Source organism: Cervus canadensis, chromosome 12 (genome assembly GCF_019320065.1).
Source record: "Cervus canadensis isolate Bull #8, Minnesota chromosome 12, ASM1932006v1, whole genome shotgun sequence".
NCBI classification, from domain to species: domain Eukaryota; kingdom Metazoa; phylum Chordata; class Mammalia; order Artiodactyla; family Cervidae; genus Cervus; species Cervus canadensis.
Window position 1 is genome coordinate 31,163,198 of NC_057397.1, and position 26,988 is coordinate 31,190,185.

The 26,988-nt window shown below is 34.0% G+C and overlaps 1 protein-coding gene across 5 annotated transcripts in view; it reads left to right on the forward strand.

Moving 5' to 3' along the window:
* Window positions 1-26,988, forward strand: part of C12H8orf34 (chromosome 12 C8orf34 homolog) — a 340,089-nt gene that overhangs the window by 129,575 nt on the left and 183,526 nt on the right. The window lies entirely within an intron of this gene.

Sequence of the window (26,988 nt, forward strand, 5' to 3'; positions counted from 1 at the left end):
CTTCAGCACCAGTCCTTCCAATGAATATTTAGGATTGATTTCCTTTAGGATTGGTTGGTTTGAGCTCCTTGTTATCCAAGGGACTCTCAAGAGTCTTCTCTAGCACCACAGTTCAAAAGCATCAATTCCTTAGTGCTCAGCCTTCTTTATGGTCCAGCTTTCACATCCATACATGACTACTGGTAAAACCATAATTTTTACTATATGGACCTTTGTCAGCAAAAGTGGTATCTCTGCTATTTAATACCCTATTTAGATTTGTAATAGCTTTTCTTCCAAGAAGCAAATGTGTCAATATTATGGCTGCAGTAACCATCTGCCATGATTTTGGAGTCCAAGTGAGTAAACTCTGTCACTTTTTCCATTTTTTTTTTCCATCTATTTTCCATGAAGGGATGGGACTGGATGCCGTGATGTTAGTTTTTTGAATGTTGAGCTTTAAGACAGCTTTTTCACTTTCCTCTTTCGCCTTCATCAAGAGGTTCTTTTAATACGTCTTTCTTGCTTCGAAATGTTATAAATTTTTGACATATACATTATAAGTTAATGTCTTTTTCATGTTTAGGTCATAGCTTTTCACTGATTGCTTTGCAAAAGCATGAGCCATATTGTGAGGTGGTGCATAGAGTCTGTGATCAGAGCACTGGGCTAGAGCTCTTAAGACTGGCTCCAGCTCTCATGCTGCCTCTGAACTACAAGTAATTCATTGTAAAATGCAGATAACAATATTTCTATCACATAGGCCTGCTTTGGGAATAAAAATGAAGTATTCTCTGAAAGGTGCTGTTATTTTGTTTCTTTTTGTCATGCTTAACAAAAATATTTGGAAGAAGACACTGGAATTTATATGTAAAACTTTCCTTCCAAATAAATTCATAGCTTTTGACATACATGTTGTCTAGTTATAAGCAAAGGAAAAAGAAAAGAACTTTCTTTACCATTGGGAAACTGCCTATTGACAGTAAAAATTTCCCACAAGACAGTAAAATCAAAGGCTTGAAGAGAAAGAATGTAAAACCACAAATGTATTTGCAAGTCAGAGTATTTGCTGGATCACTACAAAATGTTGCATCAATTTTTAACTTGGATATTTAAGCAAGGACAAACATTATCTGATTTGGTTAAGGCTATAGAGTAAATTATTCCACTCTTTAATTTTCTTCCAAGTAAATGTTTTTTAGGAGGAAATGAAAAATGTTTTGTACTTAACACATAAATGTCCACCAGTAAATGTTGGGCTGAAAGAAGGAATAGGAGTAGGGAGAGACAAGGAGGAGATATAGAAGAACTAGAAATTTATGTTCTGTGTTTTCATACTTATGTGTAAGTTAAGTCATAAATGTGTTGAAAATCTATGACCTTCAAAAACTCTTTTAATTATATTGAGAAGTATGAACATATTTGAAACACCACAATTCCAATGGTTTTACATTAATTCATTATATAAACAAATCACAACCAAATTGAAAATCAGTTTTAAATAATTATAGGGTTTTGTTGCTTTTGAAATAAACTTGCCTATTTCAGATACTTAATAAAATGGTGATGTTATACTTCAAGATGATTTATTTAGCCGTGGTAATGGTTTTTATATAATTTGACTGAATTTGAATAAAATTTGTACTCTGTGTAAGAGCCATTTGAAACTGGTACAGAATTCATGACTTTACTGTATTTTTTTTCTTGGTTGAAAATGTGCAAATAAGTGTGATTAATTCAGCAATTATTTGCATTTTAATGTAAAAAACAATAGATATTACAGAGGCATTAAAACTTTTCTCTGAATTGCTTGAAAGTTCTTGTATAACTATAGTGATCTATTTAGATTTTCATGTTATAATACCACTGATATCTTTTTAAAATTATCTTTAAATAGAAAGCTTAAAATTATTGAAGTTGAACACTGAATATGCATTAACAGAAGAGTGCTGTTAAAATTTACCAATTTTCAATATCTGAAAACAGTCATTTTTTTGAAATGAAATTTTATCCAAATGTTTTAAACTTTTATAAGCACATTTTTCAAAATTCAAAATGTTTAAACTGGCCCTGTATATGCCTTTCTTTTGGAGTGGAAATATAATTTTCTTTTTCAATAGTCTTATCTTCAGTAATTTCAGAGAGGAAATATTCTTAATAGTAATGACTGTATTTTTGTTTGAAAATTATTCTAAAGCTTTTAAATAAAAAAGTGCTAAAGTCCACAATGGGAAAAAATATGACAGTGTTGTAATGGAGGTAAATTAGATTTGGTGACTTATATTTTACTTTTCAATTTTTCAGTTAGTTGCTTTTTGCAAAAGATGATTGAATGCCTTATGTTGGTATAGAATGAATTTGCTTATGTTGGAATAGAAACGTAAAATTCCGTATAAAATTATAATTTCTTTAACACTTAGTTTTTCAAGAATTATCATAAGGGGGTTTGTTAGGCCAACTATTTTTCATCTCAAGTGCTGTCATATTTACTCATTAATCACTGACATTTGTTTGGAGACTCTGTATTTCAAGACTTTAACATAGAGCATTATTAATACCATAAAACAAGATTGAAATTAGCCTTCTGAAATTAATTTTATGGAAGATAATTGAACATAATGTTAGAAATAACAATAGCATGTACTAGCTTTGTTTTCAGGTAGTCCTATTAGTAGGTTTCACTGTTGCCTTTTTACTAATTCTGTGATTTGATAACAGTATCTTCCTTCTTCCAAATATCAGATTCATCATCAGAAAAATGGGAAATATAACAATACTTATATCATAGGATTTTATGAAGATTAAGTAAAATAGTTTATGTAAATTGTTCAGTGTATCTGATAAAGGATTAGACCTAGGGAAAAAAAGTTTTGTTGCTGTAATTCGTATCATTTTTATATCAGTTCCTTTCCTGTCTTCAAGGTGCACATGAGGTTGAGTAAATTTAAAAAGATAATGAGACCATAGCATCTTGGCCTTAAGGATTTATTACCTTTTGTCATAAATATTTCATCTAGATACACTCCACATATTTAGATATAATTTCAACAAGTATTCTCTACTTGATATTCAAGTCCTAATTTTTTCCATTCTTTTAAAATTCATAAGCAACTAGGAAACCCAGAGCCAGTGCTCTGTGACAACCTAGAGGGGTGGGATAGGGAGGGAAGTGGGAGGGAGGTTTAAGAAGGAGGGGACATATATGTACCTATGGTTGATTCATGTTGATGTATGGCAGAAACTATCACAACATTAAAGTAATTATCCTTCAATTAAAAATAAAATAAAATTTTAAAAAATCACAAGCAGCTTTTTCAAAAGATTATGTTTCATAAATGTGAATTTTTACATAATGTCTTAGAAAGAATCTTGGCCCTTTTTAAGACAGGACCCTCAGTATAAGAGAACATTATAATATTCAAATTCTTCTAATAACATGACTAAAGCAATTATTTTAAGCAATTTGAAGTATGAAAACTTTTAAAAGAAAAAGTATGAAAAGCTGAAACTTATATCTGATTTTCTCCTGTATTTATTTTTGTTACCAGGTTACTGCCTCCCTGATTAAAATCATGGACATTCTTAGGCCCTTCTGTAGCATAGACAAGATGATATCTGGCTTGTATAAACAAAGACTTTATCAGCCCCCATGAATCCCATTTATAATGGGAATATGATATGATATAATGGGAATATGATTCCAAGACTAGGTCAAAGAAGTAAACATTTTTCAAAACTTATGCAGGCTATATGCACTTTCATATTATAATATGTTACTTTATCTTCTGACAGTTTAGAGAATTCATATCCAATAATAGAAGTGAAAATATCAAGAGAGAAGAGGGGCAGGGTTCTTTCCTATTTTTTCCCAGGCTACAATCTGATGTTCTTATCTTCTTTATATGGACTTTGGACATTTATGATCTAAAACTTTCAAATCATTGTTGTTGTTTCATCACTAAGTTATGTCTGACTGTCTTGCGACCCTATGAACTGTAGCACAGTGGGCTCCTCTGTCCATGGGATTTCCCAGACAAGAATACTGGAGTGGGTCGCCATTTCCTTCTCCATGGAATCTTCCTGACCCAGGAAATGAACCCGTGTCTCCCACACAGGCAGGCAGATTCTTTACCACTGAGCACCAGGGAAGCCCAGACTCTCAAATAGCATTGTTAATATCTAATCTCATTTGATTTCTAACATCTTGGCTTCTGAGTTAAGGACATCTTTTGTAGAAAGTAGTTTAAGATGGAAATGTATGTCTGTTCATATATAAACACAAAAAGGACAAACAAACTCCAAGTAGCCCTGTTTATTAAAGAAAATTACAAATGTGAGAGAAGTTATTCTCCAATATGAAAGCTTTTAACCAATAGAAAGAAAATCCTAAGATGATACATGAAAAAAAATCACAGAAGCAACATTCTTTTTACAATAAATTTCAATTTATTCACTCATAAAGCTATTCCTTTTTCCACCAAGGGACAATCATGGTTGTTTCCTTAGAAATCCTGCCTTTTTTAAAACACACTTTACAACCATAAAATGCAATGCCATTCATAATATACACATTTATAAATTTATTTATTAAATTATATCATTGCTTTCCCTAATAATCAGGAGTTTAAATAATTCTCAATTTAAAAAAAAGCAAGAAAAAAAAATAAATAAATAAAAAAAATTAAAAAAAGCAAGAAAAGTCATATGTGCTCATTACTGGCCTTATAATAGCTTCAGGATCTTAGCATTTCTGTGTTATTGAATGTTCATATATGCGTACTATCAAGATAATTATATTATTTATTATCTTCCTGATAAGTGGAGAATTTTAAAAATTTGAGCAAAGAATGATTCTTTGGGGGAAAATTATTGGCATTTATAAGTCAATGAGGAAAATTTTAGGGACTTTTAATATCAAATTTTCTTTAAAAAAGTTTTCTTTGATTATTAAAAGATAGATATTCATTTAAAGTACATGGCATTACAGAGGTCAAAATAAGTAAATAAATGTTACCCAGAAATACTTACTTTTGATGTTCAGTGATGTACTTTCTAGGTATTTATATATATATATATATACACACACACACACACATATACATATGTGAAACATAATAATATTAACACTTAAGTGCATTACAATATTCAGTGCACTGCACTAGGTGCTTTTTGTGCATTACTTAATCACAAAAATATCATGGAGTAGACAATATAATCATTCTTGCTCAACAGAAAAGAACACAGATCCTTGCAAAGCAAAATTTACTTAGATTACATGGTTGGTACCCAAGAGTCAGATTCCTAAGAATTTAATTCCTTAAGAATTAAACACTAATTGTGGAATACATACAAATTAAAATATCCACTTATGTTGATATTATATAGGCTTACTTGCTTTTACATGCAGTTTTCACATAGTCAACAAAGTTTTTAAAGTTTAACATCAGAATGTTTTGCTTCTATTCATAACAGAGTTTAAGGTTTAAAGATCAGGTAGGTGAAATTAAAAGGAATTTCACCTACCTGATCTTTAAACTATAAATGTTACAGTCAGCTTATGAATCTTGCTTATTTATCCAGGCTGATGATGTCTGCCTTTTAATGAGTAAGTATAAATTACATTTATACTTAATGTGATTAATATGCTTAGTTTTAAATTGAATGTCACACTGTTTGTATTCTCTTAATATTTGTCCCAACTGCCTTGTATTCCATTGTTCCTCCTTAGTTGAATATATTTTAATATTTTGTAATGTTTTCTATTAATTTTTAAGCCAAAGCTCTTCTTTATTTATTTTTAATGATTGCCTTTAGGAGTAAAGCAGTGTCTCCCTAGCTTATTACAGTCTACCTACAAATGGGCTTTCCTGGCAACTCAGATGGTAAAGAATCTACCTGCAATGCAGAAGACCTGGGTTCGATATTTGGGTTGAGAAGATTCCCTAGAGAAGGAAATGGCACCTCACTCCAGTATTCTTGCCTGAAGAATACCATGGGTAGAGGAGTCTGGTGGGCTACCATGAGGTCACAAAGAGTCGGACACGACTGAGCGACTAACACTTTCTTTCATTTTTTAGGTGAAATTAAGAGGATGGGAAATACATTACATGCCAAAAGTAGGCACAAGAATGTTGTTATAGCATAATGATGAAAAGTACATTCATTAGGAAGACATAACAATTGTAAATATGTATGCATTTTAAAATATTTGAAGTAAAAACTGACAAAATTAAAAAAAAATTAGCTGGCTGATCATAGTTGGATATTTAATACATTTCTCTCAATAATTGATAGAAAAAGTAGATGAAAATCAATAGGGATATGGAAGACTTGAACAATACTATCAACATTTATTGTAGTTTGAAATTTTCAGTGTACCCAACAATGCAGAGACATTATTTTCACATGCTGATGGAATGTTCATCAAAATAACCTGTATGCTGAGCCAACTTTCTGTACTCGGAACACAACAGGATTAAATTATATATCAACAATAAGACAAGTAGGATAATTCCGAAATTTGGAAATTAGTTCTTAACACACAGATGAAAGAATAATCAAAATGGAACTTAGAAAATAATTCAAACTAACAGAACGAAGATAAAACATACAAAATTTAGGGTAATGTAACCAAAACACTGCTTAAAGGAAACTCAAGTTTTAAACAAAAGAATTTTAAAACTTATTGATGTAAGTTTCTAACTCAAAAAGCTAGAAAATAAATACAAACTGAGTTCAAATAGATTGGAAGAGGGCTTCCCTGGTGGCTTAGCGGTAAAGAATCCATCTGCCAATGCAGGAGACCCAGTTTTGATCGCTGGGTCAAGAAAATCCCCTAGAGGAGGTCATGGCAACCCACTGCAGTATTTTTGCCAGGGAAATCCCATGGACAGAGGAATCTGGTGGGCTATAGTCCAGGGGGTCCGCAGAGTTGGACTTGGCTGAAGTGACTTAGCACAGCAGCACAGGTTGAAAGAAGGAAATAATACAGATAAGGATGGTAATGAAATACCATTGATGAAATAGAAAAAAAAAAAAAGGCTAGCAGAATATTAGCAGTGCTGAAACTGCTAAATTCTTAGTAAAACTGACCCAAAAAAGGTAGATAAATGCAGTTTACCAATATTATTAATACAAAGGAAAGACCGGACCAAACTTCACTACAGATCTGACAGGCACAAAGGATATCAGAAGAATATTGCAAGGAAATTTAACTCAGATATAATGGGAAAAAATCCTGGCAAAACACATCATACCAGAGATAAAGTAAGAAGAAATAGTGCATCTGAATAATTCCATATATATATGTGAAAGAAACTGAATTAATAAACAAAACTCTTCCCCAGAAGAAAATTTCAGGTTCAAGGTTTCAGTGGTGAACTCTGTCAACAATATAACATACCGTTTCAGAAAATAGAGAAAAGGGAAATTTTCTCAGATTGCTTTGAGACCAGCATGGTTCTGATATCAAAACCTGACAAAGACATTAAAAGAAAACAATCACAGATGAATAGTCCTCATGAATATAGATATATGTGTTCTTAACAAAATATTATTAAATTAGATCTGTATGATTCAGTACAATTGAGTCAAATTCCTAATGGGATTTAGAAAAATAAATGACGAGCTGATTCTAAAATTTATATGGAAATCATGACCTTGAATGACCAAAATCATCTGAGAAAAGGACAGTGTGTGTGGACTTACGGTCCCTCATTTCAAAAAATTGCCATAAGGCTATAATAAGACTGTGGTATTGACAGAAGACTAGACCAACAAATCAATGGAATGGATTAAAGTCCAGAAATATATCTGGTCAATTAGTTTGCAACAAAAGCTTCAAGGCACTTTGATATAGGAAGCAAAGTATTTTCAAGGATTAGTGCTGGAACAATTGGATAAAAATATAGAAAAAGAATGAACTTTGGCCATCTACTTCATACCATAACAAAATTTATTTTGAAATGAATTATAAGCGCAGACATAAAAGCAAGGATTCTGAAACTTGTAGAAGGACAGGTAGAATATATTCACAACCTTGGGGCAGGCAGAGATTTCCTAAAGATAAAACAAACAAACAAAAAATCACTAAGGATAAAAGAAAAGTTTGATAAATTAGACCTCATTAAAATTACAAATTTCTCCATAGCAAATGAAAATAAAGTAAGAGGAAAATAAACAAAATATAAAAGCACTCCACTGACTGGTATATGCAGTATATCTGACAATGGACTTGGGACTAGAATGTATACAGTTGTTGTTTAGTCACTAAGTCCTGTCCTACTTTTTTGCAACTCTTTGGACTGGTTCTTTACCACTGAGCCACCTGGGAAGGTCATAGAATATATACAGAGCTCCAGCAAATCAGTTTTTCAAATAGCCTAATTAAGATAAACAAAAAATTTCAATGTACAGTTCACAAAAGGAGGTACACAGTCAATAAGCACGTGAAAAGCTGTTTAACAGCATTAGCCATCAGAGAAATGCAAATGAAAACAACATTGAAATACCTCTTCCCACCAGTTAGAATGGCTAAAATGAATATCGTAAGGATTGGAGAGTAGCTGGAATTCTCAAACATTGCTCATGGGAATAAAATTTTATAGTCACTCTGGAGAAAATGGCAGTTTCTTGTGAAGTTTGATATGTACCTATCCTGTGGTCTAGTAGTTCTTGGATATATTCCCAAGGGAAATGAAACTGAAATATATTCACAAATATTTGTATGTTGAAGTAGTTTTATTCAAAATAACTCAAACAGAAAACTATCAAAATTACTGTCACTGCAAACAATCTGTATATTCACATAATGGAACACTATTCAATAAAAATGAAGTAAATACGGATACATTTAATAATATGAATCTCATTGCTATGGACTGAATAATTCCCCCTCCCCCACCAAATTCAAATGTTAATACCATAACTCCTAATGTGATAGGTTATATTTGAAATAGGGCTTTTAATGAAGTACTTAAGGCTACATGTCATAAGGCTGGGTTCCTAATTCAGTAGACTTGGTGGCCTTGTAAGAATAGGAGAGTTCTTTCTTTCCCCTCCTCTCTCCATGTGCATGAGCCGAGGAAAGGTGGTGTGAGGACAGAGGGAGGTGGCCGTCTGCAACCCAAGGCGAGAGCTCTGACTTGTAAGACCTGCTAGCATCTTGATCTTGGACTTTCCAGCCTCCGTTAACTGTGAGAAAATGAATTTCTGTTGTTTAAGTTACCCAGTCTAAGATATTTTGTTATGGCAGCCTTAGCTGAGTAAGACACTCGTAAACATGTTGAATGAAAGAAACCAGACACAAATGATTACATACCGTACTAATTTAATTATAGGAAATTCAAGAATAGACAAAACTAATTTATGGTGATAGAAATCAGAACATAGCAGGGATTGGCATGAGAAAACTTTCTGGGGTAATTGAAATTTTTATATCTTTACCGGGATGTTCATTACATAAGTGTATACATTGATCAGAACTCATTTCGTTTGTCAAAACTCATATTTGCATTTCACTGTTAAATTTGAACTAAAGATAAACTAGCAATTTTAATATATATAAATCATGGCTGCCCCTTCAAATATATAAAAATCATGGCTATGTAATATTGCATCATAAAATATCTGAGGAGTAAAAATGAAACTTGACATTTGTAAATGTTTCTGAAATGAAATGATTAAATTTTATGTAAAAGACTGAGGTATGAAAGTAATTCAAAACAATCATATGGGCACTTGCTGTGGAAAAATGTCTCATAACCGTGACCTCTGATAAATTTTCCAGAAGTCTGTGCCTATTGTAGCGTGATGTTTGAGTAATTCTGAGCAGAAACAGGACTTGTTATTTTAATTTCATAATAGCACTTGGAAAAGTAGAATTTGATCTTTGATGTTTAATATCCTAGTTTGAATACCCTTCTGATATGGTCATATTATCTTTTATTTGATATACTGAAATTTCCTTTCTTATCAATTTGTCTATGCTATAAGGAGTTTAAGATGTGGAAATTTGACCTGCAGATGTCCTTATTATCAACTGCAAATGTGTAGTATCAAAACACGGATCTGCTCATATTCTTTTTTTAAACATCTTTCTTGATACATACACACGACATAAAATACACCCCTTTATATAATTCAGTGGCTTTTACTACATTCACAGAGTTGTGCAACCATCCCACAATCCAATTCAGAACATTTTCAATGCCCTAAGGAAACTAAATTAGCAGTCACTTCTTGTCCCTGACATTACCCACTCCCACACCTCTAGGCAATCAATAATTTGTTATTCTGTCTTATGGGTTTGCCTGTTTTGAGCGTTTTAATATATGTGGTCTTTTATGAGGGACTTCCTTTGCATAGCATAATGCTTACAAGGTTTATCAATGTTGTAGCATGCATTTGTTCTTTATTCCTTTTTCTTTCTTTTAAAAATGTTAGGTTTGACAACACTTTTAGATTCACAAGACAAATAAGCTGAAGCACAGAGATTTCCCACATACCATCCTGTTTGGTTTGCACAACCTTGCCTGCTATCAGCATCCCACAGCAGAGTGAAATGTTATGATAAATGAACATACATTGACACATTATTATCACCCAAAGTTCGTATTTGATGTCAGTGCTCATTTTTGGTGTAGTTCATTCTTTTGGATATAATAGTATGGATGCCCCACTATCGTATCATACAGAGTAGTTTCACTTCCCATAAATCCTCAGTGCTCTGTCTATTCATGCATCTGGCAACCCCTAACTATCCCTGATCCTTTTGAACTGACTCCATAGTTTTTCTTTTCCAGGGTATTGTAAAGTTGGGGTCATGCTGTGTGTAGCCTTTTGAGTTTGGTGTCTTTCACTTAGTAATATGCATTGAAGCTTCCTCCAGGTCTTTTTATGGATTGATAGCTCATTTCTTTTTAACACCAAATAGTATTTCATTTCTCAGTGTACCACAGTTTTTTTCCATTCTTCTACATGTTGGTTGCTTCCAAGTTTTGGCGGTCATGAATAATGCTGCTAAAAAACATCTGTGTGCAGGTTTTTCTGTGGACTTAAATGTTTTCAGTTCATTGGGGTGAATGCCACAGAAATTGATTGCTGGGTTGTTTTGTGAGAATGTGTTTAGTTTTGTAAGAAACTGAAACTCTCTTTCAAAGTGGCTGTACTATTTTGCATTCCCACCAAAGAATGAGAGTTTCTCTTGCTCCACATCCTTTCCAGCATTTGGTATAGCAAGGTTTTTGGATTTTAGCAGTTGCAATAGGTATCCAGTGGTGTCTCATTGTTATTTGCAATTCCCTAATAACATGTGATGTTGAGCACATTTTTATGTGCGTATTTACCGTCTATATATCTTCTTTGGTGAGGTGTCTGCTCATATCTTTGGCCCATTTTTTAAAATTGGCTTATTTGTTTTCTCTTCGTTAAATTTTAAGAGCTACTTTTTTTTTCTTTTGGCCGTTTCACCCATTTTGTATATGCTCTATGTATTTTGGAGAAGAGACTTTTATCAGGTGTGTGTTTTGCAGATATTTTCTCCTCACCTGTGGTTGTCTTCTCATTCTCTTGACATTGTTTCACAGCAAGTCTTTGGGGTTTTTTAATATTTATTTTTATTTATTTGGCTGTGCCAGGTCTTAGTTGCAACATGTGGGATCTAGTTCCCTGACCAGGGATCAAAACCGAGCTCCCTGCATTGGGAGCAGTCTTAGCACATGGACTAATAGGGAAGTCCCCAGAGCAAGTTTTTAATTTTAGTATAGTCCAGCTTGTCAATTATTTCTTCATGGATAGTCACTTTGTATCTTATCCAAAAGGGCACCACCTTACCTAAGGTCATCTAGGTTTTCTTCTTTGTTATCTTCTTGGACTTTAATACTTTCGCAATTTATACTTAAGTCTGTTACCCATTTTGAGTTAATTTTTGTGAAAGGTATAAGGTGTGTGTCTAGATTCATTTTTTCTGCATATGGATATCTAATTGTTCTAGTACTGAACTATATTATCTTCATTTTATTGCCTTTGATCACTTGTCAAAGATCAGTTAATTGTATTTGAAAGTGAAAGTCCCTCAGTCTTGTCCGACTCTTTGCAACCCTATGGGTGATACAGTCCATGGGATTCTCCAGGCCAGAATACTGGAGTGGGTCGTCTTTCCTTCTCCAGGGGATCTTCCCAACCCAGGGATCAAACCCAGGTCTCCAGCATTGCAGGCGGATTCTATTAACTATATTTATATGGGTCTATTTCCAGGCTTTCTATTCTGTTCATTTATCTGTTGTCTATTTTACCAGTGATACTGTCTTGATTACTTTAGATTTATGGTACATCTTGAAGTCAGGTTTGTTAGTCTCCACTTTGATTCTTTTGCTTCAGTATTGTGTGAGCTACTCTGAGATTTTTGCCTCTTCAAAACACTTTAAAATCAGTTTGTTGATAGCCACTAAAAAAGTTACTGGGATTTTGATTGGGACTGTACTCAATCTATAGCTCAAGATGGGAAAGACTACATCTTGATAATTCCGAGTTTATTCATAAAATGGAATATCTATTTATTTAGTTCTTTAAAAAATATTTATTCATTTATTTATGGCTTTGCTGGGTCTTTGTTGCTGTACATGAGCTTTCTCTAGTTGCAGTGAGTAGGGGCTACTCTCTAGTTACAGGGCATGGGCTTCTCTTTGCATTGGCTTCTCCTGTTGCAGAGTATGTGCTCTAGGCACGTGGGCTTCAGTAGTTGTGGCACATACGCTCACTGATTGCAGCTCGCAGGCTCTAGAGCTCAGGCTCAGTAGTTGTGGAACATTGGCTTAGCTGTCCCATGGCATGTGAAATCTTCCCAGATCAGAGATCAGACCCATGTCCTCTGCATTAGCAGGTGGATTCTTTACCACTGGACTACCAGGGAAGTCCTAGTTCTTTTTTTTTTTAATTTCATTTATCCGTGTTTTGTAGTTTTTGTCTCATGGATCTTGTACACATTTTGTTAAATTTTATACCCAAGTATTTCATTCTAGTTTCCCTGGTGTCTCAGATGATAAAGAATCAGCCTGCAAATTGGGAGACCTGGGTTTGATCCCTGGGTTGGGAAGATCCCCTGAAGGAGGGCATGACAACCCACTCCAGTATTCTTGCTTGGAGAATCCCATGGACAGAAGAGCCTGGCGGGCTACAGTCCATGTGGTCACAGAGTCATACACGACTGAGTGACTAAGCACAGCACATTTCATTTTGGGAGGTACCAGTGGTACTGTGTTTTAAATTTCAAATTCCACTTGTTCATTTTTGATGTTTAGGAAAGCAACTGACATTTGTATAATGACCTCTAACCTGCAACCTTGCTATAATTGCTTATTAGTTCCAGGAGTTTTTGCTTTTTTTTTTCCCAGTTGTTTGGAATATTGAACATGAACAGTCATTCATCTATGAACACAATTTCCTCTTTCTTAATCTATGTACCTTTTAATTCTTTTTCTTTTCTTATTACAAGAAAATAAGATGTTGAAGTACAGTGTTGAAAGGGACTGATAACAGAAAACCCCTTGTCTTGCACTGATCTTAGTGGGAAAACTTTGAGTTTCTCACTTTTAAATATGATTTCAGGTAACGTTTTTGTAGCTATTTTTTCTCATTTGAGTGTGCTTCCCTTTATTCCTAATTTATCATGAGAGTTTTATGTCATGTATTTTATTCATCCATTGGTATGATCATGTGATTTTCCTTTTTTAGTCTGCTGGTGTGATGAATTACATTTATTGATTTTTAAATGTTGAATTAGCCTTATATACTTGGAGTAAATCTCACCTAGTCATGGTTTATAATTTTTTATACATTGTTGGATTTGATATACTAATGTTATGTTGAGGATTTTTGCATCTGTGGTCATGAGAGCTATTAGTCTGTAGGTTTCTTTTTCTTTTTTCCCCATAGCACTGTGTGGCTTACAGAATCTTAGATCCCTGATCAGGGATTGAACCCATGCCCTCAGCAGTGAAAGTGTGGGGTCCTAACCACTGGGACCCCAGGGAATTCCTGTAGTGTTCTTTTCTTGTATTGTCTTAGTCTGTTTTTGGTATTAGGGTAATACTGGTCTCTAAACATGAGTAAGAAAATATTCCCTCTACTTCTGTCTTCTGTCAAATATTGTAGAGAATTGGTGTAATTTCTGCCTTAAATGTTGGTAGAATTCATGGGTTAACTCATTTGGGTCTGATGCTTTTTTGGAGAAAGGTTATTAGTTATTGGTTCAATTTCTGTAATAGATACAGGCTTATTCAGATCATTGTCTATTTCTTATTTTTTCTTATGTAACTTTTGGCAATTCCCTTTCAAATAATTGGTCCATTTTATCTAGATTATCAAATTTATGTGCATAGAGTTGCTTTATTATGCTTTTAATGTGTGTAGATATCTTCTCTTCATTTATGATTTTAGCAGTTTATGTCCTCTTTGTTTTTTATTTATTTAGATTGGCTTGAGTCCGATCAATTTTATTCAGCTTTTGAAATACTGGCTTTTTTTTTTTCATTTATTTTTATTAGTTGGAGGCTAATTACTTTACAATATTGTAGTGGTTTTTGCCATACATTGACATGAATCAGCCATGGATTTACATGTGTTCCCCATCCCGATCCCCCCTCCCGCCTCCCTCCCCATCCCATCCCTCTGGGTCTTCCCAGTGCACCAGCCCTGAGCACTTGTCTCATGCATCCAACCTGGGCTAGTGGTCTGTTTCACCCTTGCTGGTATACTTGTTTCAATGTTATTATCTCAGAACATCCCACCCTCACCTTCTCCCTCAGAGTCCTGAAGTCTGTTCTGTACATCTGTGTCTCTTTTTCTGTTTTGCATATTGGGTTATTGTTACCATCTTTTTAAATTCCATATATATGCGTTAGTATACTGTATTGGTGTTTATCTTTCTAGCTTACTTCACTCTGTATAATGGGCTCCAGTTTCATCCATCTCATTAGAACTGATTCAAATGAATTCTTTTTAATGGCTGAGTAATATTCCATGGTGTATATGTACCACAGCTTCCTTATCCATTCTTCTGCTGATGGGCATCTAGGTTGCTTCCGTGTCCTGGCAATTATAAACAGTGCTGCGATGAACATTGGGGTGCACGTGTCTCTTTCAGATCTGGTTTCCTCGTGTGTATGCCCAGGAAGTGGGATTGCTGGGTCATATGGCAGTTCTATTTCCAGTTTTTTCAGGAATCTCCACACTGTTCTCCATAGTGGCTGTACTAGTTTGCATTCCCACCAACAGTGTAAGAGGGTTCCCTTTTCTCCACACCCTCTCCAGCATTTATTGCTTGTAGACTTTTGGATAGCAGCCATCCTGACTGGCGTGTAATGGTACCTCATTGTGGTTTTGATTTGCATTTCTCTGATAATGAGTGATGTTGAGCATCTTTTCATGTGTTTGTTAGCCATCTGTATGTCTTCTTTGGAGAAATGTCTGTTTAGTTCTTTGGCCCATTTTTTGATTGGGTCATTTATTTTTCTGGAATTGAGCTGCAGGAGTTGCTTGTATATTTTTGAGATTAATCCTTTGTCTGTTGCTTCATTTGCTATTATTTTCTCCCATTCTGAAGGCTGTCTTTTCACCTTGCTTATAGTTTCCTTTGTTGTGCAAAAGCTTTTAAGTTTCATTAGGTCCCATTTGTTTATTTTTGCTTTTATTTCCAATATTCTGGGAGGTGGGTCATAGAGGATCCTGCTGTGATTTATGTTGGAGAGTGTTTTGCCTATGTTCCCCTCTAGGAGTTTTATAGTTTCTGATCTTACACTTAGATCTTTAATCCATTTTGAGTTTATTTTTATGTATGGTGTTAGAAAGTGTTCTAGTTTCATTCTTTTACAAGTGGTTGACCAGTTTTCCCAGCACCACTTGTTAAAGAGGTTGTCTTTTTTCCATTGTATATCCTTGCCTCCTTTGTCGAAGATAAGGTGTCCATAGGTTTGTGGATTTATCTCTGGGATTTCTATTCTGTTCCATTGATCTATATTTATGTCTTTGTGCCAGTACCATCCTGTCTTGATGACTGTGGCTTTGTAGTAGAGTCTGAAGTCAGGCAGGTTGATTCCTCCAGTTCCATTCTTCCTTCTCAAGATAGCTTTGGCTATTCGAGGTTTTTTGTATTTCCATACAAATTGTGAAATTATTTGTTCTAGTTCTGTGAAAAATACCGTTGGTAACTTGATGGGGATTGCATTGAATCTATAGATTGCTTTGGGTAGTATAGCCATTTTCACAATATTGAGTCTTCCAATCCATGAACACAGTATATTTATCCATCTGTTTGTGTCCTCTTTGATTTCTTTCATCAGTGTTTTATAGTTTTCTATATATAGGTCTTTCGTTTCTTTAGGTAGGTATACTCCTAAGTATTTTATTCTTTTTGTTGCAATGATGAATGGTATTGTTTCCTTAATTTCTCTTTCTGTTTTCTCATTGTTAGCATATAGGAATGCAAGGGATTTCTATGTGTTAATTTTATATCCTGCAACATTACTGTATTCATTGATTAGCTGTAGTAACTTTCTGGTAGAGTCTTTAGGGTTTTCTATGTAGAGGATCATGTCGTCTGCAAACAGTGAGAGTTTTACTTCTTCTTTTCCTATCTGGATTCCTTTTACTTCTTTTTCTGCTCTGATTGCTGTGGCCAACACTTCCAAAACTATGTTGAATAGTAGTGGTGAGAGTGGACACCCTTGTCTTGTTCCTGACTTTAAGGGAAATGCTTTCAATTTTTCACCATTGAGGATAATGTTTGCTGTGGGTTTGTCAAATATAGCTTTTATTATGTTGAGGTATGTTCCTTCTATTCCTGCTTTCTGGAGAGTTTTTATCATAAATGGATGTTGAATTTTGTCAATGGCTTTCTCTGCATCTATTGAGATAATCATGTGGTTTTTATCTTTCAATTTGTTAATGTGGTGTATTACATTGATTGATTTGTGAATATTAAAGAATCCTTGCATTCCTGGGATAAAGCCCACTTGGTAATGATGTATGATCTTTTTAATATGTTGTTGGATTCTGTTTGCTAGAATTTTGTTAAGGATTTTTGCATCTATGTTCATCAGTGATATTGGCCTGTAGTTTTCTTTTTTTGTGGCATCTTTGTCTGGTTTTGGTATTAGGGTGATGGTGGCCTCATAGAATGAGTTTGGAAGTTTGCATTCTTCTGCAATTTTCTGGAAGAGTTTGAGTAAGATAGGTGTTAGCTCTTCTCTAAAGTTTTGGTAGAATTCAGCTGTGAAGCCATCTGGTCCTGGGCTTTTGTTTGCTGGAAGATTTCTGATTACAGTTTCAATTTCTCTGCTTGTGATGGGTCTATTAAGGTCTTCTATTTCTTCCTGGTTCAGTTTTGGAAAGTTATACTTTTCTAAGAATTTGTCCATTTCTTCCAAGTTGTCCATTTTATTGGCATAGAGCTGCTGGTAGTAGTCTCTTATGATCCTTTGTATTTCAGAGTTGTCTGTTGTGATCTCTCCATTTTCATTTCTAATTTTGTGATTTGGTTCTTCTCCCTTTGTTTCTTGATGAGTCTGGCTAACGGCTTGTCAATTTTATTTAGCTTTTCAAAAAACCAGCTTTTAGCTTTGTTGATTTTTGCTATGGTCTCTTTTGTTTCTTTTGCATTTATTTCTGCCCTAATTTTTAAGACTTCTTTCCTTCTACTAACCCTGGAATTCTTCATTTCTTCCTTCTCTAGTTGCTTTAGGTGTAGAGTTAGGTTATTTATTTGGCTTTTTTCTTGTTTCTTGAGGTAAGCCTGTAATGCTATGAACCTTCCCCTTAGCACTGCTTTTACAGTGTCCCATAGGTTTTGGGTTGTTGTGTTTTCATTTTCATTCGTTTCTATGCATATTTTGATTTCTTTTTCGATTTCTTCTATGATTTGTTGGTTATTCAGAAGCATGTTATTTAGCCTCCATATGTTGGAATTTTTAATAGTTTTTTTTCCTGTAATTGAGATCTAATCTTACTGCATTGTGGTCAGAAAAGATGACTGGAATGATTTCAATTTTTTTGAATTTACCAAGGCTAGATTTATGGCCCAGGATGTGATCTATTCTGGAGAAGGTTCTGTGTGCACTTGAGAAAAAGGTGAAATTGATTGTTTTGGGGTGAAATGTCCTATAGATATCAATTAGGTCTAGCTGGACCATTGTGTCATTTAAAGTTTGTGTTTCCTTGTTAATTTTCTGTTTAGTTGATCTGTCCATAGGTGTGAGTGGGGTATTAAAGTCTCCCACTATTATTGTGTTATTGTTAATTTCCCCTTCATTCTTGTTAGCATTTGCCTTACATATTGCAGTGCTCCTATGTTGGGTGCATATATATTTATAATTGTTATATTTTCTTCTTGGATTGATCCTTTGATCATTATGTAGTGTCCTTTGTCTCTTTTCACAGCCTTTATTTTGAAGTCTATTTTATCTAAGTATTGTAACTCCTGCTTTCTTTTGGTCTCCATTTGCGTGGAATATTTTTTTCCAGCACTTCACTTTCAGTCTGTATGTGTCCGTTGCTTTGAGGTGGAAATACCTGACTTTTATTTTTGCTTATTTTCTCTACTAATTTCCTATATCAATTTCATTGTTTTCTACTCTTATTTTATTTTTTTCTTACTTTGAGTTTAATTTGCTCTTATTTTTCTAATTTCTTAATGTGGAAGCTTAGATGATTTATTTTAGAGCTTTCTTCTTTTCTATTATAATATATGTATTCAATACTATAACATTTTCCTCTAAGCACTGCTTTTGCTGTAGCTACAAATTTGGTAAGATTTGATTTGTTTTCATTTTCAATTAGTTCAACATATTTTTAAATTTTTTCTTGAAACTTTTTCTTTGACTTATATTACTTAGAAATGTGTTGTTTAATGCCCAATTTGTGATTTTCCATTTTCTTTCTGTTACTGATTTCTAGTTCAGTTCAGTCTTATTGTCTAAAAATAGATATTTTATCATTTTTATTTGTTTAAATTTATTAAGTTGTATTTTATGACTCTGAATATTATATATCTTTTTTTAATATTACGTATCTTGAAAAATGTTCCATGAGTTTAATAAGAATGTGTATTCTGCTGTGGTTGGACGGTGTAGTCAGTAGATATCAATTATTTGTGTTGATGGATGATGCTGTTGAGTTCAACTGTATCCTTACTGATTTTTTGCTTGCTGTATCTCTCCATTTCTGAAAGAGTGCTAGTAAAGTCTCCAACTCTAACAATGAATCCTCTCTTTCTTCTTGCAGTTCTTTCTTATTTGGCCTCATGTATTTTTGAGGCATACATGTATATGCCTCAACATGTATGTGTTCATTGGGCATTTACATACTAAGAATTATTATAAGAGAATTGGCCCTTTTATCATACTATAATGCTCCTTTTTTTATCCCTGATAACTTTCCTCACTCTGAAGTCTACTCTGTCAGAAAGTAAAATAACTACTCCCACTTTTTTTGATTATTGTTATCCTGGTATATTTCCTCATCCATTTATTGTTGATCTACATGTATATTTATATTTAAAGTGTGTTTCTTATAAATAAATATAGCTAAATCTTGTTTTTTTCTTTCACTGTGATAGTATCTGTCTTCTAATTAGTGCATTTAGACCATTGATGTTTGAAGTGTAGTTGATATAATCAAATTAATATCTACCCTATTTGTTATTATTTTCTATTCATTGTCTTGTTCTTTGTTCCTGTATTTGTCTTCCACTCTTTTTCTGGCCTTTTTGGTTTTAGTTGATCATTTCATGTTATTCTATACTCTCTCCTTTTTTAGCATGGCAATTATATTTTAAAAAAATTTCCTTGGTAGTTGCCATATAATTTGCAAAATACATTTATGACCCATCCAAGTCCACTTTCAAATAACAGTGTACCTTTTCATAGGTAATACAAGTACATTATAATAATGAAAAATCATATTTCCTCTGTCTCATCCCTTGTATCATTGCTGTCATTCATTTCACTTTTATTATAGGCATACGTAAGCCTATATGTAGAATGCTATATTTATGTATCTACATAGTCAAGTGCACTGTTGCTATTGTTTCTTTGAACAAACTGTTATCTATTACATAAAGTAAGAAAAAAGAAAACTGAAAGTTTTATTTACTTTCACTTATTCCTTCTCTATGTTCTTCCTTTATTTATGCAGATCTGAGTTTTTTGCCTCCATGATTTTCTTTCTCTCTGAAAAACTTCTTTTAATCTTTCTTACAAAACAGACCCACTGATCATCAATTCCAATTTTTGTTTGTTCAAGAAAGCCTTTATTTCTACCTCATCTTTGAAGGATAACTTCACAGATTTCAGCCTTCTAGGTTGGTGAGATTTTTTTCTCTCGACACTAAAATATTTAATTTTACTTTGTGTTGTTCTTGCTTGTGTGGTTTCTGAGAAGTTGGAAGTAGTTTATATCTTTGCTCTTCTATGGAGGCACGGACTTTTTCCCTCTGACTTCATTCAAGACTAAAAAATTTTTTTGATTTTGTGCAGTTTGCATATAATGTGCTTAAGTGTAGGTTTTCTTTGTCATTTATCCTACTTGGTGTTCTCTGAGCTTTCTCTGTCTGTGGTTTGGTGGCTGACATTCATTTGGGAGAAATTCTCTGTAACTGTTTCTTCAAATGTTTCTTTTGTTTCTTTCTCTTTTCTCTTTCCAGTATGTATATGTTATGCTTTAGTGGTTGCTTCACAGTTCTTGGAGAGTCTGTTCTGGATTTTTTTTCTCTTTGCTTCTCTGTTTTGGAAGTTTCTATTGGCATATTCTCAAGCTCAGAGATTGTTTCCTCAGCCATGTCTAGTCTACTGATGAGCCCATCAGCTCTTTGTTTTAAGTTTTTTTTATCTCTAGCATTTCTTTTTGATTCTTTCTTAGAATTTCATCTCTGCTTAAATTGCCCCTCTATTCTTGTTTGCTGTTTTTTTAATCCATTAGAGCCCTTAGCACATTAATCGTGGTTGCTTTAATTTTCTAATGTGATAGTTCCAACATTCTAGCCGTACCTGAGTCTTTATCTTATTTTGTCATACTTTATCTAGCATTTCTGTATTTGGAATGGCAGAGAGTCTTTTGTGACATTCAGTTGGTCATATTGGTGGTTCGGCAGAAATATATAGGGAAATATATTAAAATATTAGCTTTTAAAAACAAGTAACATATGTATGTCTTCTAGTTATTGAAAAAATGTGGTCAAAACTATGACTTTTATGAGCTATAAATATTTACATATCTATTTTTATCTCTATGAGTTAAACCAAACTACTATCCATGATTAGCTTAGGGGAGCAGAATTAAGGTGGGAGGGATCTTTCATTTTTTTCTTTATATATTTCCTTCTTGTTTGATTTTGTACAAAAGCATTTTAAACAAACAAAAAAATAGATGCTAAAGCCGCTAATTATTTTAAAATGAAGTGTTCTGTAATTTCCCCAATTAGTATTTGAATAGTTACTAACAGTGAAAATGCTATACACCTGAAAGGCAGGATGGGAACTTGTTTCACAGACTGAAGTGTAATGGGTAAGTCTGAAGTACACTGAACCTCACAGCAGACCCCAGGATCTGTGTACCAGTGCAGGTGGTGGGAAATGACCAAGAGAGCAAGAGCGGATCCAGTCTTGGCCACCTTCTGAAGTGGAGCATCGTGCGAATCACACCATGACCGCAGCCATGCGCGGGAGATGTCAGTCATCAGCCTGGGTCCTTCCTGTTGTGTCAGCCTGGTGGCATTTTGAGTTTGTTATAGAAGGTCACAAAGTTCTTGTGGATTTTAAAGCAGTTATAGTAATGTAGGTTGTAGGCATGATAGATACTATCCACAAATGGCATTTAAAGGTCAATCAAATTTCCCTGTCATAGTTCCCACTGACTTCAATTCTTCGTATACCACCTTTCAAAATTTTTCATTCTTCTTCAGTCTTCCACAAGCCACATTTGATTCATCATAAGAAATAAGAATGCTTATTATAAATTTTCCCAAGAAATTAAAACCCAAGTTTTCTTAATTTGTTTTTGATCGATCTTATAGATCCTTTCTACCATGCATACAATCTGTTATTCATACAAACAAAGACAATATGTGTGTTTTATTGAATTTCAGGACACTAATAGAACTAGGAAAAAAATCATTGCTGTCTCTACATACCGATTGAATAGTATTTCAGACTATATTATGCCCCTGCAGGGTAAAATAAAATTTGCTAACTTCTGTGTTTTGTAATTAACTCATTACATATTTACATTTGGCATCTTACTCTACAGTTGGTTCTAGGCAAATAATTCTACACTGAGAAATCCGTTAACCTTCTCTATGGGAGAATCATTTTCTCATAAATTAAATTGCCTAATTAGCTGATCCTTTGGAAACTAATTTTGAACTTGGTCCTCAAAAGCTTAACCAAAGTGTCTTTCCTTTTAAAATAAGCTACTTCCACATCATTTCATAAGAATATCAGTTTTATATAACTCTTAGACCAACAATGAAGCCACTTATCCTAGGAGTTAAGTAACTCATCCAAACAAAACTGTAATTATATTTAGCTTGTATTTATTTGCGATATATCTACCTAGATCTTGCAAGTAAATAGAAAACCCCACACCTTGCTTGTGGCCTATCAGAGTGTGATTTGGTTTCCTGCAAACTGCCTTGCCATAGAATATCATGTAACAAAAAATATGTCTTTATTAAATCAGCTTTGTACATCAATAAGGAATAATATACTTCCAAACAGTGATGGAGAGGTATTATTATTCAGGGAATATTGTGGCTTTCATTATGGTTTCTACTTAATATTCAATTTGTAGTAACAGAGATATTTTCCTACGTGCAGTTTTATTATAATAAATGTGAGTGATGGAACCTTTCCAGACAAGGTGCTCGTAACATAACCATCAGAATAATGGGTAGCATGGATGCTGGCACTCAAAGATGAGAGGCTAAGAATTAGCGACAGATGTGAGTTAGTGATGAAATGTTTTAGAATGTTCTCTGCCTTGATTTTTGGTCACTTGAATGATATGCCCTTGTAACTGGAGGAACAAAAAGTGGACATTTTCCACTTAAACTATGAACAGATGCTAAAAAACCTGTGGTTCAGAAGGTCATTCTTTATGAATCTGGTTTTCATCTTGTGGTATTCATTTCTAAGTTCTGAAATTTTTACTGGTGGAAGTTAGAGTAGATGAAAATTATACATGATACCACTAAGCATTTTCATTCTGAATCAGCACAAACAAAACAGGCTGTCCATTGTTCAACAAATATAGTTTGTGCAGACACCTAACTTCGGAGGAAAGTTAAAAGCTACATATCTGTCACTTTGTTTTGGGCTTTGAGCCTAATTTTGATAGCTAACCTGAAATACAAGATTTTTTTTTTTACTTGGCCATTAAAAAAATTTAGAAAACAAATGTTTGTTGCTAATATGATTTTTCTTTAATAAAATATACCTGCCTTACAATAAATTAAACTGTTTTCAACAAACAGAAAAGAAAGTTCCTCATCATAGAGTTTCTTTTTTCCTCCTCAAAGACTCTAATAATATGGAGAATTTAATTGTTTGAAGACTTGATCTTTGCTATTTTTACATCCAGTAATTTAGCATATCATCTGAAACAATTGTTGGTATTCCCAATACCTGTCAAAAGTTGACACATTAATATTTCTTTAAGAAATTAAGATTTCTATTTATGTCTTAACCTTGATAGTTAAGAGTCCATAATTGCTGGATTTGTATTCCAAAACTATGTATTGTAGCATATCACTGTAAATTAAAAAAAAATTTCCTAAATGGCACAGTTCATGTTGGTTTTATGTTGCTAGACTAATGAAGTATGCCTTTCAAAGATGTGTGAAACTATTGTCGGGGGAGCTGTTAGTTTATACAACATGTCCAGTATTCATCTCAGTCAACCAGGATTGTTTGACCTATTGTAACACCATTAATTTCCAATACTGCTAATATTGCCTCATCCTCAATACTGCCACTAATTAACAAGGCTTCTGAGAAATGAACTAAGCTAGTTAGATAGCCAGGAAAATGGTTATAAGACAAGAAATTTAATTACAATACTGATTTTCTATTCAAGGTGAAGAGGTATGTAAACACATATAAATAAAGTCCTAGGGCCATAGCTTCCTATATTTTGGAAAGCTCTTCTCTCAGATTTTACACTTGCAGTCAGCATCTCTTAATATTCCCAGTTCTGTTAAGGGAGGAGTGATTGAAAATGAGTCAGGAAAATAAAAGTATTTTAAAAATGCTAGGTGTTTTGGAGCCACAAAAAGAAACAGTCATATCAGTGACTTTAACAAAAGTCTGTGGAAGTTTAAAATAAAAACACAACTTTTCAAGGGTTCTAGTAAAATGTTTTCTTTTTTTGTCAAATTGGGTGACCTGCAGATCCCAGTGCCGCAAAGGGAGAGAGAGATATCAAAGGAAAGCCAGCTAGGAGATTTTGGAGGGCTAGTGTTTGGAATAATCAGGTTATTATCAGGTATTATTCAGGTCTGGTATTATCTGCTTGTGAGAGCTAAATTTTTTTTAGAAAGTAGGGTAGGTATTTTGACTCCCATCAATACTCAGTGTGTGTGTCATGTTATATTGCATTGATACTTAAATAAATCAAGTTTCTATCCCTAAAACTTTTTCAGACTAGTGAGGAAATGGACATGTAATTGAATACTTTACATTGCCTGGTGAGTGATGTAAGAGAAGCATGTGCAAATTTCTAGGGGGAATTAAGAATGGAGCAAATTACATTGTCTAGACAAATTACATTTGTCTAAAAAAAAATCTAACAGATATTAGAGGGAAAGAAATTACTGAAAGTGATTTATCTTCAGAAAACTGCTAGGAGCTATCATATAATACTTAATAAAGACTAGATAAGATAAAAGGATATCTGAAAAATAAATGCCTGTACTTTATTTAAATTTCAAAATAAAAACTGCTATGATATGTAACTTCAGAGTCTGCATTATCCTTAACTAGATAAGTTTGCTGTTTATTCTTAGTAGGGAAACACCTTTATGCCCTACGTTTTGTTAGTGTGATAAAAAATACCATGTATAAATTTGTCTTTCTGAAGTTTTTATTTTACAAATGAACAGAAACCCCAGTTTTCATGTACTTGGCAAAATGACACTTGCAGACAAAATATATTCTGTCTAAAAAATGACTATGCTATTTTAAAAGAACAAACATGAAATAAAGTGTAACTGACCATCATAATGTTAGTCTCTCAAAAAGATGATATTTTGACTACATATTTTTTCATCTCTCTTTGGAATGCTACATTTGAAATTAGCAGATATTCAAAAGGATATGTAAAACGTGCTGACTCAGGATTCACCCTGGGAAGTGTAACATGGTTACAAAGTAAAAAATTTCTGCTTTTACATATTTTGCAGATTAGTCTCAAGTGTATATATGAGCCTAGACTGAAGATAGAGTATTTGGACAAGGAGACCTAAGCTGGAGCCATTGGACTGGTTGACAACTCTGTACTTGTCTTGGGTCCTCTTGAGTTTGGACAAGCCATTGCATTCTGTGGTCTCTGGTTTCTTCCTCTTAAAGTGAGAGAATGAAAGTAAGGGTTCCTAAAGTTCTTACCTCATAGATAAAGGCATTGTTATCTTAGAAAAACTGGTATCAGGAAAAGATCACTTAAATAGATTCATTTAAAATGGTGTGCATAATTTTAGAGTTAATACTGGAGAAAAGTATGACTAGAATGTTTCCTAAAAATAAACAATTTTAAATTTTATTTTACTTATAAAATTTAGGTGGCTATTCTACTATGTACTCACTCTTAAAATAAATGGGTTTTGTGGACTTTTTTGGCATGGTCAGTGTAGGATGATAGTAGTCACTGCAGGCTAGTATCATAGCCTTCACCCACATTTGATTTTTTGGCAGTTTCATAGAAATAACCAGTTTTGCAAAATTATCCGAAGGCTTCAATAATGCTTCCAAGGCTGTCTCTCAAGCCCTTGATATGCAAATACTGCTCTTATGAAGCCTTTGTGATCTCATCATTGCTATATCTGTTCTTTTTCAGTTATTCTTTGGTTCAAGCTCAACCCAATCCCCATTTCTCAGTCTCTAAGCATAGGACTCCAAATGTTCTCTGGCCAATTTCAGTGCTTCATGTTATCTTTCTGTCTGTTTCAGGATTTTCAGTTTGCATTTTTTTTTTACTTTATTGCCAGGTTCCAGCAAGAATGATTATGGTTAGAATGCAGAATAAGGCTGAGAGGGATTTGTGAGTGAGGGTTGATTTGTAGACATAGTTACTTCATTGACAAGTATTTTGTTGTTGTTGTTGTTCAGTTGCTAGGTCATGTCTGACTCTTTGTGACCTCCATGTCTGACCCCCTTTGTGACCAGGCTCCTCTGTCCTCCGTTCTCTCTGGAGGTTACTCAGATTCATGTCAGTTGGGTCGGTGATGCTATTTGACCATTTCATCCTCTGCCGCCCCTTTCTCCTTTTACCTTCAATCTTTCCCAGCATCAGTTTTTTCTAATGAGTTTTTTGCCTCGGGTGGCCTTGGAGTTTCAGCTTCAGCATCAGTCCCTCCAAAGAATAGTCAGGGTTGGTTTCCTTTAGGATTGTAATTTTAGTGGCTTACTATCTATTTCTCTCTTCAGCCCTGAAATGTTGTAATGAAGATTGATGTAATGAAGAGTTAGATAGTGCATCCTTCTCCCATGACCTTCTTTGATCCTGGCCTTTGTATAGCTGGATGCAGGAGCCTTATCTGGACCAGACTTCTGCTTTTCAGAATATTTTTAAGAACAGGCACAGGTCCGGAGTGGCAGCTCCTTCCAACCCTCTCATTTGCCCTACCCCTGAAGTCTGTATCTGTCATTGGTCTACACTTCTGGTCTGTGATCTGTGGACACCAGGACAGGAAGCAGAGAGGATGAGAGAAAACCAGTATCAGAAAGAAAACAGGTGTGTAGGTGGAAG